The sequence below is a fragment of the Plectropomus leopardus genome, chromosome 1 (assembly GCF_026936395.1).
Source record: "Plectropomus leopardus strain MGB_pleo_1.0 chromosome 1, ASM2693639v1, whole genome shotgun sequence".
NCBI classification, from domain to species: domain Eukaryota; kingdom Metazoa; phylum Chordata; class Actinopteri; order Perciformes; family Serranidae; genus Plectropomus; species Plectropomus leopardus.
The window spans coordinates 36,316,709-36,331,911 of record NC_142176.1 but is presented as its reverse complement, the minus strand read 5'-3'; positions in this window follow the sequence as shown (position 1 = coordinate 36,331,911).

Sequence of the window (15,203 nt, the reverse complement as noted above, 5' to 3'; positions counted from 1 at the left end):
CTGGTTAGCTTAGCCAAGCATAACGACTGGAAATGGGGTGAATGTGCTTGCCTAGCTCAGTCCAAATTTAATAAAATCCGCCTGTCAGCATCTCTAAGGCTCACAAGTCAACACATTATATTTCATTTGTTTAGTCTGCACTCTCTTGGGAGCAGTTAACCAATTCTTTATAGTGATGAGTTATAGTGTCACCATTTTACAGCTAATAGCCTGTCTGGGCTGACAGTTGCTTTGTATTTGACCACAATTTCTGTGACCTTGAAGACATCAATTCAACAGATTGCAGATTACATTCAAGTAAAGGTCACCAGTGAGTAAGTCTTGTTTTCATGAGTACACTTCAGCCCACATTTCAGCTCCTCAACACATTATCAAATGAATGAAAAAACCCTGAAGACTTTTTACAGCACATTATCAAACACCCGCACGCTACATAGTCTGAGCTCTTTTTATCCGGGAACAAAAGAAGTCTTATGTGTGCTTCCCATATAGCCACTTGAGGAAAAAAAAGATGGGGAAAATAGAAAATATGCTCAGTGGAGGACATTACTGATAAAACCACAGGCAGGAAATAAAGATTTAGCATCAATTTATAAAAATGAAAAGTGATGACATGTCATTGAGCCATGTTGTTTAGATATAAATACAATTGTATAACTTTTAAATCAGATATGAACCACAAACTTTGCTCAGAGAAAACTAAATAACTGCAATGAAAAAGTTAAATACACTCAAAGAAATGCATATTCTGGCATATTTTATTTTCCTTTTAATTTCATTACGCATGTTTCCATTACAGATTTGTGCAAAAATTAAGCAATATTTTCAAAATGTTGAAAAGGCACAGTTGCGAGATGACTGCGTTTCCATTGAGAGATTTTATGTGACTTCTCCTCTCATAATAACACTCCAGGAAGCATGGCAATGGATGTTCAAAACATTAGCAGGTTTATTTCTATTGCAGCTTGGACTCAATGTCCCCCACCTCCCCCAGGACATGGTCGAAGCTCTCCCAGAGGTGGGAGTTGAAGCTCCTTTTAACGGGAGACTCTGCCAGATGTTCCCAGCAGACCCACACAATGCATTTGGGTCTGCCAGGTCTGACCAGCGTCCTCCCTCACCATCGGAGCCAACTTACCACCAGGTGGTGATCCCGATCCAAAAAGGGTGGATACTCTGAGCTGCCATTTGGACCACAGGCACAAACAACAGTCAGGATCCGTCCCCCCACCCGAAGGTGGAGGGGGACCACTAGACCACTAGAGAGGTGACATTCCACGACCCCAGAGCTAGCCTCGAGGTCCCCGCCTTCGGCTGTCGCCCAATTCACATTGCACCAGACCCCTTTGGCCCCTCCTATGGGTGGTGAGCCCACGGGAAGGAGGTCGCACGGTACTTCTTCGGGCTGTGCCCAGCCAGGCCCCATGGGTAAAGGCCTGGCCATTAGGCGCTCGGCCTTGAGCCCCACCCCCAGGTCTGGCTCTGGGGGGGGGGTGACCCACGTCCGGGAGAGGGAAACTTTGAACCATTTATGTAACTCATCATAAGGGTTCTCTTCACTTTGTCTGGCCCCTCCCCTTGGACCTGTTTGCCATGGGTGACCCTTCCAGGGGCATAAAGCCCCTGACAACTGAGCTCCTAGGATCATTGAGACGCCACCACGATAAGGTGGTAGCTCAGGGAGGGGCACACAACAAGGTGTTTAACCTATAAGTTTTTTAAAACTGGGAAACCTGTAAAGTGTGCTTTTATCTCATATACTGAAGATATTACATTTTAGCATTACAATGGTGTTTAATATGTTGCCCATGGATAGTTTGACATTCGGGCTGGAGGAACAAGGGAGTGAAAGGCAAACTTTGGATTAGTAGCCAACCAGCTCTACTTGCTCTACCTCCTGAGCCCCAGCACATTGCAAGGTTTACCATTTTTACCATCTTTTTTTAGTGTGCTAAGATGCTAATATTTGTAACAAACTGAAAATTTGACCTGATGGTTGTGCCAGATGTAAAGTTAAAGGTCCAGAGTTAAGGGTTTCGGGGGATTTATTGGCAAAAATGGAATATATCATATAAGAAGCATCTTTATATTTGTGATAATCACCTGAAAATAAGAATTATTGTGTATTTGTTACTTAAGAATGAGCCATTTATATCTACATATGGAGCATAGGGAGCGGGTCCTCATCTACAGAGCCATGTTGCCATGTTGTACCGCCATGTTTCTACAGTAGCCATAAACGGACAAACCAAGCACCGGCTCAAGGTCATACTACAGGCATATATTTACAAATTTGCATCGACCACTGTAGTTGGCAGCCCCTCTACGATGAAAGTTTTAGAAAAACATCGATTTTGTGAAATGTGAACTGCATTATTAAGTATTTTTACTGGTTTTAAACACCTCATGCATTTATTTTGGAGAGGGAGAGACGTCTGCGAAGAAATCAGTTCCTAGTAAAAACCTGCTGAACGATGAGCACTTAGGGAATTCTAATCAGGAGAAGTTTCAGCTGGTGGCAATCTGCCATCCTCACGTCTACATGCCACTGAATCCCCATATATTTTACACACTAAACCTTTGATGTTGGGAGACATAAATGTGTGCACCAAATTTCAATGTAACCCCACTGCTGAGCCATTTCAGTCAAACCCATAAATGTCAGCCTCGAGTGACACTAGAGGAAAAGTCAGCAGATCACAAGAGGCAGACCCTGAGTTTGGTGTTTCTATTTTTAAACTGTGCACTTACTAAATGAAATGTATTTTTAGTTTTTGCTGAGAACTCTTTGGTTATTTAAGAGGCTATTATGAGGTCCTGTTGAATTATTTGCTTTATATCAGAAGGTGTTTATACTATCTTACAGTACTGTATATTCTGTTGCATGGTGCTGTATATAGGACTGAAGACTGGCCAGATACACTACAGGTCTAGACACCTGCCCGCAGTATAAGAGGTCTCTGAAGGGCAGTCAGGGGTAAAAAGTAGAGAAAAATGGCTTTTTCCCGATGGACTGCATCCTGAAAATATACAGTAGTACCCCTCAAAATAGGTCACAGATGATTTTTATTCCTCTAAGACATGGCAAAAAGGTTAAGCTCTACTGTCTGTCATCCAGGCTGAACCGTGTAATGTGACTGACCGAATCAGAAGAGATGAGCACGCGCAAGTACCTAGAAGATAACGGATAAAGCCAGTTAATCCTTTACCTATGATCTGGATGTAGTATTTTATTTTTATATTGATTTTCAAACTAGTTCTAATTGAACACACTTTATATGGCATCTCTGCAATATCAAAAGCCTGACTTATTCACATGGATTGAGACACAAACTTTTCACCTGTCTTTTACTTGTTTATATAGATATTTTTTTACATCGGCCCTGACTAAAATTTCCCAACAACTATTAGATGGACTGTTGTGAATTTGGATACAAACATTTATGGTCCTCAGAAGATAAATCCTACAGACTGGTGACCACCAGTCATTTTTTCTATCACCACAATGAAGTTAATATTTGTATGAAATGAATGTATAGATTGCCATGGTTTTTGGTACAGATATTCATCTTCCCCTCAGGATGAATTATAGTAATTCTCAAACATTTCATCTAACACCACTATCAGATCAAATTTTTGATTTGTCCAATACTTTGGTTTATTCAGTTAAATGTATTCTTCACATATGAATAGAATTTCACTGAAATTGTATTCATAAGATTGTAATTTTCTGGGATACATTCTCAGCATCCCAACATGAATCACCCTATGATTATGAGCCAGCTCATACAATAAACAGGTGATTTTTAGCGATGACCATAAACACTCAATCACAGGGATTCATCAGTACAGCAGACTGGAGGAGAGACCCAGCCAGGCATTTAGATCTCTGTTGATTGTGCTCATCTTAGTGTCACATGAGAGATGATGATGGGGTCATTAAGGTCACATGTAATAGTCATCCACGTAAGGTGTGAATGGTATCAATTTGCGTTGTGATATCTGGACAGAACTTTAAGTACCTGATTGTAGAACTGTATATCATCATTACCATTATGGAGCTCTTTATCTATTTAGAAGGATATTTTGATTGTCATTCAACCTACGGTAATTAATTCTAAAATCCAGACTACTGTGTCAACACCAGAATGTATTATACTACATGCATGAAGAGAAGAGGCTAAAGGGGTGACTCTATTCACTGTGATGTCTGTCATATAATCCAGAAACACTTTTCCTTGTCTATTGTTGCATATTAAAGCATACTGATAACCGTTTTACTCATAAAAAATATGCAATCTCATTAAGATTCTCATATTATATATGAAAATTATAACTATTGCAGATTTCTGCAAAATGGTAGGTGACTAAAGGTTCCCTTTGCTTACTGTAATTACAACATGGACTCACTGTGACCTGGTTAAGAGTACCCTCTAGTGGCAATCAAAATCACACAGGGGCATACAGTATGTTGAATTGGAGACATTCTGAAGCAGATACAATACAGATTCAGGTTTAAGAGCGCATAACAATAAAACCAGATAATTATTATTATTGCTTGTGTTTCTGTTCCTCTATAAACCAGTGTGGTGTCTACTAGCATACTGTTTTCATGAAATATAATAGCAGTGTTTCTCAAGAGGGATACCACTAAGGAAATTTTTGAGTACTGCAGGGGAATTTGAGATTTTTTTTGTTTTTAATGATTTTAGATTTCCTTGATTTAGAAAAAAAAGTATAAGCTAAGAACAATAAGTTTAAAAGATGTAACTTTGATAAACCACAAAATAAATTCAATATTCGTATTTTCAATGTCATTGTTAACTGCCTTAACCTGTCAGCTTCCTCAACATACACAATCACATCCACTTTACTGACCAGACAGCTATATGGCTGACAAAAATATTTCAAATGGGGTACATTATTGCTATTATAGGCTACCACTGAGGATGCAAACTACTTCTCAGAGTGGTGAACTGTGGTGATGTTCCTCATGCATGATTTCATCTTAATATAATGACACTATTTCAATTCCGAGCAAGTCTGAAGAATAGAAGAAGTAGTAATTTATTTAAGTTGGATCAATTACTTAACCCATTCAGAGCCCAATTATTTATTCCAAACAAACAAAAAACTTTTGTAATTATGGATTTCCACTCCAAATACACTCATAAATTATTAGCATTTTTTAAATAAGGATTCTTTATGAAGTGTTTTTTTTTTCTGTCCATTCTAATGGACAAAGAATCTTGCACCTATATTGCCTAAAAGTAAAAATTACAATAAATACATGATCTTAACAGACTTTTCTTTTCAACAAAAAAGTGAGATTATTTTACTTATTTTTCATAAATGTTTAACTCATATTAATGAATAAAGCGATGCATTAAAACAAATTCCTTTTTGTTCTTTCTTTTTTTTGTCATTGTGACTCAAAATATCTCCTTAAAATAGTATGTCGAAAACCTCCAGAGATGAATATTCTATGAACATAATCAATAAAATGCATTAAAGGGTGACTGTATCATTAAAAAAAATCAAGTAAGAACTGTATTTCCCCAAATCATTTTACGGTGACATTCAGATACCCTGTCCTCTCCAATGGTCAGATTTCATTCTTTTAAATCTCTTTCATCTGATTTCTTTGACTTTAAAAATTGTTTAAACACAAATCGTGCGCTCTAACAGTATGATTAATAAACTGAAATTTACCTACCTACCTTGGGCTTCCTCCTTTCATCATAGTCCACCAAGCAAGCATGTTTAAAAAAGGGGCCTTGGCTCAACTGCAGTCCACTTAAAATGATGTGGAACACGCTGATTGGCTTGCAGACATTCCCTAAAAAGTCTGTGCATTTGGGTGGTGTGACATGACACTAATCATAGATTTGGACTTCTTCTCAGTAGAGTTATGACCATTGGAATAGACAGGGGAACAGAACAGGTTAAAGATGCACTCTGTGGTTGCAAACATCACCAAATGTCAGAAAAAGCAAATTAATTTGCAATTACTTATAATGCAAAAACTAGAACAAGACAACTAAAAAATAATATTAATTATGAATTGTTTTGGATAAGCAAACGTGTTTGCTTACGTTGCTATTTCTAAAGCTCTCTCACATAACTTGAGTGCAAAGGCATGAAATCAGTGCTTGGTTGTAGGCATGGTTATCAAATAAGTGAAACTGCTGATTTTCCCATTCGAGTCCTTTGTAAACAACAGAGCAGATTATTTGTCTGTGACTTAAAAAATGACCCATGTGAGTGTTCTAGCCTCAAATGACGAGGTTTACCTGCATGAACGTTTGAATCTAAATCTTCTCCACTACTATCAGTGATTTGACTTGAAACACTTTCATCCACATGAAATATTTCTTACATTCTTTCAGGATATCACAAAAGTTTATCAAGAAATTTAGCAAACCTTATCTTCCCTCCCATACAAAATTTTTCCACGATGGCCCATTCATTGATCCGCAGCTACTTTTCATGGCTTTACTCTCTACTAATGTCGCCTGCATTTACAAAATGATAGTAAAAATCAAAAACTGATTCCACTCCTCAGTGTTCATTATTTCATTTTGCAGAGGAAGTTTCTCTTTATCTGACAGCTCATTATTTCCCACTCTTCTTTATTGAGATCCAGGGCGCCACAGTGATTGTACAAGGGGGCGCAGAGGGGAAGGTAGGAGCTCTTCCCCGCCTGTCCGTTTATCCACAGCCACTCACCCGCCAGAAAACGCAGCCCGACCCACACCTGCAGGGAACAATAGGAGCAATTGGTATGGGAATACACAAGAAATTAAGCGTATAATGCTGCTCGCCTGCTTATTTTATATACAGGATGACTGCTGCTACAGTGTTTGCACGTTGATCCAGGTTAGCCTTGGAGGCACACACTTTAAAAAGTCAGAATGTGTTAACTTTTTTAGCTATTAGAGTGGTTAACAAAACACCTTTTAAACACATTTTACATTTTTTACAGAATTTACAGAATCAATTGATGTTAGATTTTATTTCGATGTAACTGCAATTGATTGAGGTTTTCTTTTAGGCTAATTGTGCCAAAGATCGTTACCCCCCCCCTTTTTTCTTTTCACCAAATGGAAGATATGTAGCCGTCAGAAATTCCTGATATCTCCAACCCGAATTAAGGCTGGATGATGTAACAGTTTTTTTTAACAACTTGGAAGATGGATGTTGTTATCTTCTGACAGGGCAAGGCTAGCTGCCCCCCCCCCCAGTTTCCTGTCTTGCTACTATAAGCTAAGCTAAGATGCTCACGGAAAGAAAGAAAATTAGGGCATTTCTCAAAATGCCGAACTATTCCTTAAATGTGATAGTTACAGTAACATTACCCGCCCTCGGCAGAAAAACATCAAACCTGATCAGTGGTTGCAGCCTTTTTTATTGACTCTCTGTCCAAAAGAATGTCAGCTGCTTCTGGTAGGATGGCAAGAAAGTACGGGAGATAGAAAGTTCCCTTAGTGGGGCCTGGAAAAGACAGAGTTCTACAGTGCAGCAAGGCGTCTTCCCATGTCTTCTTCTCCTGGACCAGAATTATTTCTTCAGCCACACACAGGAAGGGACGATAGTTCTCGCAGTGATCAATGTCCCAGTTTTTCCTTGACAGATTCCTAAAAACACAGTTTTGACCCGCGTGTCGTTTGCCTACTAGAACAAGAAGAGAGAAACTGAATAAACAGTTACATGACAGCATTCTGGTTAACCTAAGAATAACTGAAGAGTCATCAAAAAATTCTATGAAGTTCTAAGCTAACAGAAATATTTATTACATATTGTCCTGTACAATATTGTGTATATGTCTTTACACAATATTGTACCAACATAGCCTATAGATTTTGAATAAGTTAAACCTTTTTGACTTACTAACTGCTGAAAGCACCAGAGAAAGAGTCATAACATCCAAGTCCTTACTGCATGACTCATCCTCATGTCACGATATCTTCATCAATTGCCAAGCAATGCACACAGTATTTGTGGTGACATTTCACTAAAAACAAAAATATCCACCTCGTGGTGGTCCTAGATGAGTCAGGGAATCCTAAAATGTCAGAGGGATTCATCCTCTGGGTACCACGATTGTATGTTCCAAATTTCAATCCATCAAATACTTGTTGAGATATTTAAATGTTGACCAAAGAGGTCCAATGATTAGCCGACAAACCACCATGCCAAATGCGGCTAGTGGCTAAATAGTCTTTCATTAAAATTTTAGTTGTGTCAAGAGCGCATGTAGCAGAGGTCAACAGTGTTCTTTCGTTATTGTCATTAAATCATATTTGAATCCCTTAAATTGTGGAGCACATTAAAGTGCCCACTCAAACTGGACACAAGCGCTACACTCAGTACTCATTTTCCTTGTAACCCTGCTCACCATCATCCCAGTTGAAGAATGTGGCTTTCTCGTCCCCTCTCGACCATATCCACTGACTGGACATGCGATGCAAACCAATCCAGCCATCATACAAGGCAAACTTGTCATCCTCCTGCTTGTTTCTGATGGTGGCCAAGTCACTATAGTGTGTTCGGCAGTAGTTCTGAGCATTTTTCCAGGATAGCGGCTTGATGATGTGGACAAAGTGGGGGACTGTCACGCGTGAAGTTGATGCACATTGAAGAGGGAAGAGGATGAAGAGGTGGATGAGGAGAAGACTTGGGATGTTTCTCTTCATGCTGTCATCAAAAAGGATTTAAGGTAGAGTAAGGTCACTATTAAGATCTTGAAGGTTCACAGAAGCACGCTCATCAAGACGTCAAAACAAGGATATTACACATATTACAAAACACAGGGTTTGTATGGTCATGGAAAACCTGGAAAAGTCATGTGTGTAATTTCCAGGCCTGGAAAAGTTTTTCAAAACTAAGTGTATACTTAAATATTTGGAAAAAATCATGAAACATTGTTTCAGAGACCTGCATAATAACACATGAAGTGTTCTGGGTCTGTCGGAAATTTGAAAATCCGACAATAATTTCCTTTTTGCTGTTTCAAGGCTGTGGTAAATGGTGTAATTTTTGGTGATTTCTTAAGAAAACATGCAGGTGTGGAGGGCATGCTTTCTTTAAAAATCACCAAAAACTAAAGAGAAACAATTGCCTTTTTTTTGTCTTTAAAAATTGCAAATTTGTTTTCTGAAGAAACATGCTTTCCAAACCTGCAGGCCCACATGTTTGGAGAGTATGTTTCATTAAAAGGTGGCAGTAAACTGAAAATAAAATACAGCAATTTAAAGTTTCATGCCAATCCCCTAAAACCAAAATCAGAAACACGAGTCCCTCCCCTGTCCTTAAAAAATTATTTGACACGCGTCCCTTTTTGCACCACCCTTTCCCCTCTTATAAATAATGAACCGTAGCTAAATTACATTTAAATATTCAATTTCTAATCCTGTTCTGAATTAATTATTCTTTTAAATAATATATATTTAAACACTCTATGTAGTGATGAAAAAGAACCAATAGGGAGTATCAGAGAATGTATGGTTTTTAAAGGTTTTTAAACCTCAAAGTCACAAATGTATTGGTAAAAATGTGTATGAACCCTAACAATAACTGATCCAACCATCCATCCATGTATTAATTCATAGTTCCACTCCAGTCAGTCAAATAGTATTAAATAAAATTGTGAATTTCACTGAAATTACATAAAAGAAAAGTGCTATGACAGGTGCCAAACCAAACATGACATCTGTCTGCTGTAAGAGATCAAATCCCTCTCACTTCATTATTCATAAACATACATTTCACTGCATCCTTTACGTGCACAAGCCAAAATAAAAAGCTGGTAACAGAGTTGCAGAAAATGCAGAAAATGAACAGCTATGAACAAAACTGTTCTTCAAACAACATCCAAGTCTGTTTCTATATTACATATATATAACACTCTTTATTAACACTCACCCTGGTTGACAGCAACAACAACGGGAACTCAGTGTGTTGGAAATTTCTTGAAAAGAGAGGAAACACTTCTTATTCAATGACAGAGCTGAAAGACGTCTGTGTTTTAACTCTGGGACCTTTAATAACAAGTTCCCCACAGGTCACACATCAGACCACTAATGCACCTGATTTCTGACCAATCAGAGCAGTACATAAAACAACTTAGATCCCAACAGTCTGAGTTGTTCACCTGGGCATCCACCAAACACACAAATTGAATCCTTAATCACGTTTATCGTCAGTAGTCAAATATCTTCAGTGATGCAAAGCAAAGCAAGAGCAGGGAGTGTTCTTGTGATCACAGTTCTCATCAACAAACAAATATAAGCATCTTATTTTATTTGCCTTTTACATTTACCTATTGATTTGCACATTATTTTGCAAGAGGTGCAAACCAAGACTGGCATGCTGACATGCTTTGCTTGCTTTGACTGATTAAAGCAACACAAATTTATGACTACAGGTAAAACTACAATGCTAGGTATTATTTTGGCTGTGCTTTGCACATGGTTGCAAAAATTGGACCTGACATTCAAGTGATGTTCCTGTTATTTGGACATTCAACGGAGAAATAGGCACCACTGGAATTTTAACCAATGATCTCCTGTTTAAGAAAGACACCTAAAAAATTCTCACTGATCATATCTTATACTGTCCTCAGAATACACTCTGACACATTAGGCTATTGTGTTGCATTTTCAACAAACCCAGGCCCCGAAGCAGTTGGACTGCAAAAACTGCAGCAATTTCAAGACTGTTACTGTTTTTTTTAAAGCACAAAACCATTTGACGATGCCGACAAAATACAATCTCAGTGTTCCTGGGTGAGCTCAAACCACTAGCCTTTTAGGTTAAAATCTAAAGGTGCCCGCTGCTCAACACACCACAAAGACCTTTCTACTAGGGTACAAAGGGTTAATAAATTGATGGAGCTAAATGAGGCTCCAAGAAGAATAACATGCATTCAAGGGCATATCCCTCCGATGCAGTAAATCATCTCATCTCTAGTGGACTTCAGCTATAAGCAGTAGCAGCAGTTAATCAGGTCCAGGGAACTTATATTGCAAGGAAATTAATGGGAAACTGGTTTCTCTGGCGAGTTTGCATGTTACAGCCCAACAGCAGCAATTTAGCGTTACGATTGTGAGCTGACATTTAGCTCAAAGCTTCAGTCTTGTTTCATGAAGATTATGGCCAAAGAAACTGGTGGGTTCGGGAGAGAATATAGCAATTCAAGGACCTGAAGTGGTTTGACTATAGAAACAGCAGCAATTTCAAGATAGTAATGTTTTTTTAAAGCACAAAGCCATCAGATGATGCAGCAATAGTCGCACTGTTGCTGGAGACACAAGAGCACAATGCTACGGATGTTAGCCACCGTGCGCTAACAGTGAAGCCAGGACCGAAGGGGAAGCCCCAGGCTGTGGTCATATGTTTCCACAACTACCAGACCCGCGAGCTTGTGGTGCGCAAGGCCCGGGAGTTACGAGGCAAGCTGAAGTACAAGGACACCCCCATTCACATCGTCGAGGATTATTGCCCTGAAGTGCTGGAACAACGCTCTGCTTATCGCAAAGTCATGAAGGACCTGTACCAGCTGGGACTTAAGCCCCAGCTTCGCTATCCGGCTAAACTGTTTATCATGACCGACGAAGGTACACGGAAGCGGCTGGCTTCTCCGAGGGATGCTCGGAGCTACATCGCCTCTCACCGGCTCCTGAGTTCAAGTTCTCTGGCGAACTAACCATCACCGGTCAGACTTTAATGTGGTATTTTACTACTGATGAGAAGAATGTAGTGACTTTTAACCACACTAACAGGACTACTGAAACAGGTAACTCCTATTTTGTTACGAACATAAATATATTAGCGGTGGACTCGTTCTGATTTGAGTCTCCAATTTGGTTTTCTGGTTGTTCTTTTTACAACTTGTACGTCTCCGCAACCTTGTGTTATTCGAACCATTTTTTCCTTAATAATGCCGTTTTAGCATGCATATTTAGGATGACCACCTTATCATTTTGAATTGTTTTGCATAATCTCGTCTTCGTTGTTTGATATCTTTTGTATTTAGGTTGATTACATTAGAGTTATTTTTACAGCTATGTTTAGCTACCATATTTAACTTAGTTAAATACATGCATATACATTGTTTGTACAACAATATTTTGTAAGTGAGTTTTGTATTTGTTTTTGTTTTTTCTTGCCGCAACGGGAGGGCCCCTTGTTAGCGTTATGATGAAGATACCGTCGCAGGGAAGAGTTTGCGCCCTGCTGTGCAATGGACACTTGACAATTGTTCTGTTTTTTGAAGGGGTTCCAGGTCCAGTTACTTGTTTGGTGTGGCTATGTGTGTGTTGTCTTGTTTTGTTTTTGTTTTGTTTGTTTCTTTATAGTCATCTGCCCCAAGCACAAGTATCAGTCCTCCTTTACCCAATCTCAAGCTATCACAGTGCCTACGTTTTTTTCGGTGCCAAAAGGTATGTCCAACACTGACAGTGGTCTTAGATTTATTTCTTCGAATGTGAGGGGTGTGGGAAATGCAACTAAAGCTAATGAAATTATGACTCATTTGCAACAGCTCAAAGGGGATGTATTCTTTCTTCAGGAAACACATCTTCGAAACAAAGAGGTAAAGCGACTCAAGAAACACTGGATAGGCAATGTATACCATTCTAAATTTAATGCTAAGACTAGAGGGACTGCCATACTCATTCGTAATAATATCTTGTTTGAACAACATAAAATAATTGCTGACCCAGATGGCCGTTTTATACTTGTTTCTGGAAGCCTGCTGGGCTCCCTTGTGATACTGGCTAGCGTGTATGGGCCAAATTGGGATGATGATGCTTTTATAACTAAATTGTTTTCTTCTTTACCAAATTTGGTAAACTATCATCTTATTATTGGAGGTGATTTCAATTTCATTCAGGACATTTTGTTGGATAGGTCTTCATCCAGGGCTTTTTCATTGAGCAAATCTGCTAGAACTTTAGAATTTTTTAAAGCCCAGTTAGGTATTGTGGACCCATGGCGACACGGGAATCCTAATGCTAAGATATTCTCTTTTTTTTCTCACCCACACCGTACATACACGCGTATAGACTTTTTTCTTATTGATACTAGATTGCTCTCTAAAATTAAAGTATGTGAATACTATACTATAGCCATATCAGATCATGCTCCAGTTTCTTTAGATATGGCATTGGATACACAGGCTCGCCCTTTTAAATACTGGAGATTTAATTCTAGCCTGCTGATAAAGAATGAATATACTCAATTTTTGAGGTCCCAAATTTCACTGTTTTTTGAACTAAATGACTCCCCTGATATATCTAGGGGTATATTATGGGAGACTTCAAAGGCATACATGAGAGGCCAGCTTATAAGTTTTATTTCAAATTCAAGGAAAAAAGAGTTCTCTCACACTACTAGTTTACTGAATAAAATTAAAGAAGTAGATAATAGATATGCGACAAATACAGATCCTAGGCTCTATACAGAACGTGTGAAACTTCAGGCTAGTCTTAACTTAACTACTACTACAGCAGCTATGCTTCAGCTAGTCAAGCCAAAGCAGCGCTTCTTTGAGTCCGGTGATAAAGCTGGAAAACTTCTAGCTTATCAAGCTCGTGTTGAGGCAACTTCAAAACTAATTCCAAGTGTGAAATCCTTTGCTGGGGAGACTGTATCAGACCCGGAGGGAATTAATAGGGTATTTGCTGGCTTTTATTCTGATTTGTACGCTTCCAGATCGCCACCTGCTGGCCATGAGATGCTTCAAAGGATACAATTCCCACAGATAGATGAAGAATCAGATGGCTTCTCGGTAGAGTATTATAAAGCTAATTCTGATCTTTTGGCACCACTCTTGACAGGGATGTATAATGAAGCTTTTTCCAACTGCCACCTTCCTAAAACTTTGTCAGAAGCCACAATCTCTTTAATTTTGAAGAAAGATAAAGACCCCTTACTATGTAGTAGCTATAGGCCTATTTCGCTTTTAAATGTGGATTTTAAAATCCTTTCTAAAGTCCTTGCACTTAGGTTACAATGTGTATTACCCCAAATCATCTCCTCAGACCAGACTGGCTTTATGGCAGGGCGCCATTCCTACTACAATTCCAGACGCCTACTGAACATTATTTACACGTCAGATAGTTCGGTGTCAGAGTTTGTTGTGTCACTCGACGCAGAGAAAGCCTTTGACCGCGTCGAGTGGTGTTTTCTTTATGAGGTAATGAACAGATTTGGCCTAGGTGATGACTTTATTCTTTGGATTAGGTTATTATATTCTTCTCCATCAGCCTCAGTTCGTACAAATAATATTGTGTCTCCACCTTTTCCACTTAGGAGGGGCACCAGGCAAGGGTGCCCTCTCTCACCTCTCTTATTTGCCATCGCTATTGAACCTCTTGCTATATGGTTACGCTCAGAGGAAAGATTTAAAGGTATTACGCGACAAGGAGTAATGCACAAAGTCTCTCTTTATGCAGATGATTTGCTTTTGTACATTTCGGATCCTCTAAATTCATTCCCGGTGCTTTTTGATATACTAGACCAGTATGGCAAGTTTTCTGGCTATAAGCTTAACTATCAAAAAAGCAAGTTATTGCCTCTTAATTCTTTGGCTAAAAAGCTTCCCCACTCAATCGCTCCTTTCAAATGGGCAGAAACTGGATTTCGATATCTCGGGGTTTTTATATCTCCCTCCATACCTGATATGATAAGACATAACTTTTTATCTTTATTGGAGAATGTTGGAAAAGATCTTGACCGTTGGTCCTCATTACCATTGTCCTTAGCAGGACGAGTAAATCTTATCAAGATGGCAGTTCTACCCAAATTTTTGTACCTCTTCCAGCATGTTTCCATTCTTCTTATCAAATCATTTTTTGATCGACTGGATAAAATTATCCTGCACTTCCTATGGGGTGGGAAGCCAGCCAGACTCCATAAGTCTGTCCTTCAGTCTCCTAGGTGTGATGGTGGTCTCGCTCTGCCTAACTTTAGACAATACTACTGGGCAGCTAACATACAGAAACTTTTATACTGGTTGTACAGTGATAATGATGATTCTATGCCTGCCTGGGTACAAATAGAAAAGGCATCTAGCCGTTATTCATTATCATCAATACTCAGTTCGCCACTCCCCTTCTCTATATCACTCATCCAAGAAAATCCAATAGTCAAGGAAACGTTAACCATTTGGAGGCAGTTTAGAAAACATTTTGGACTAT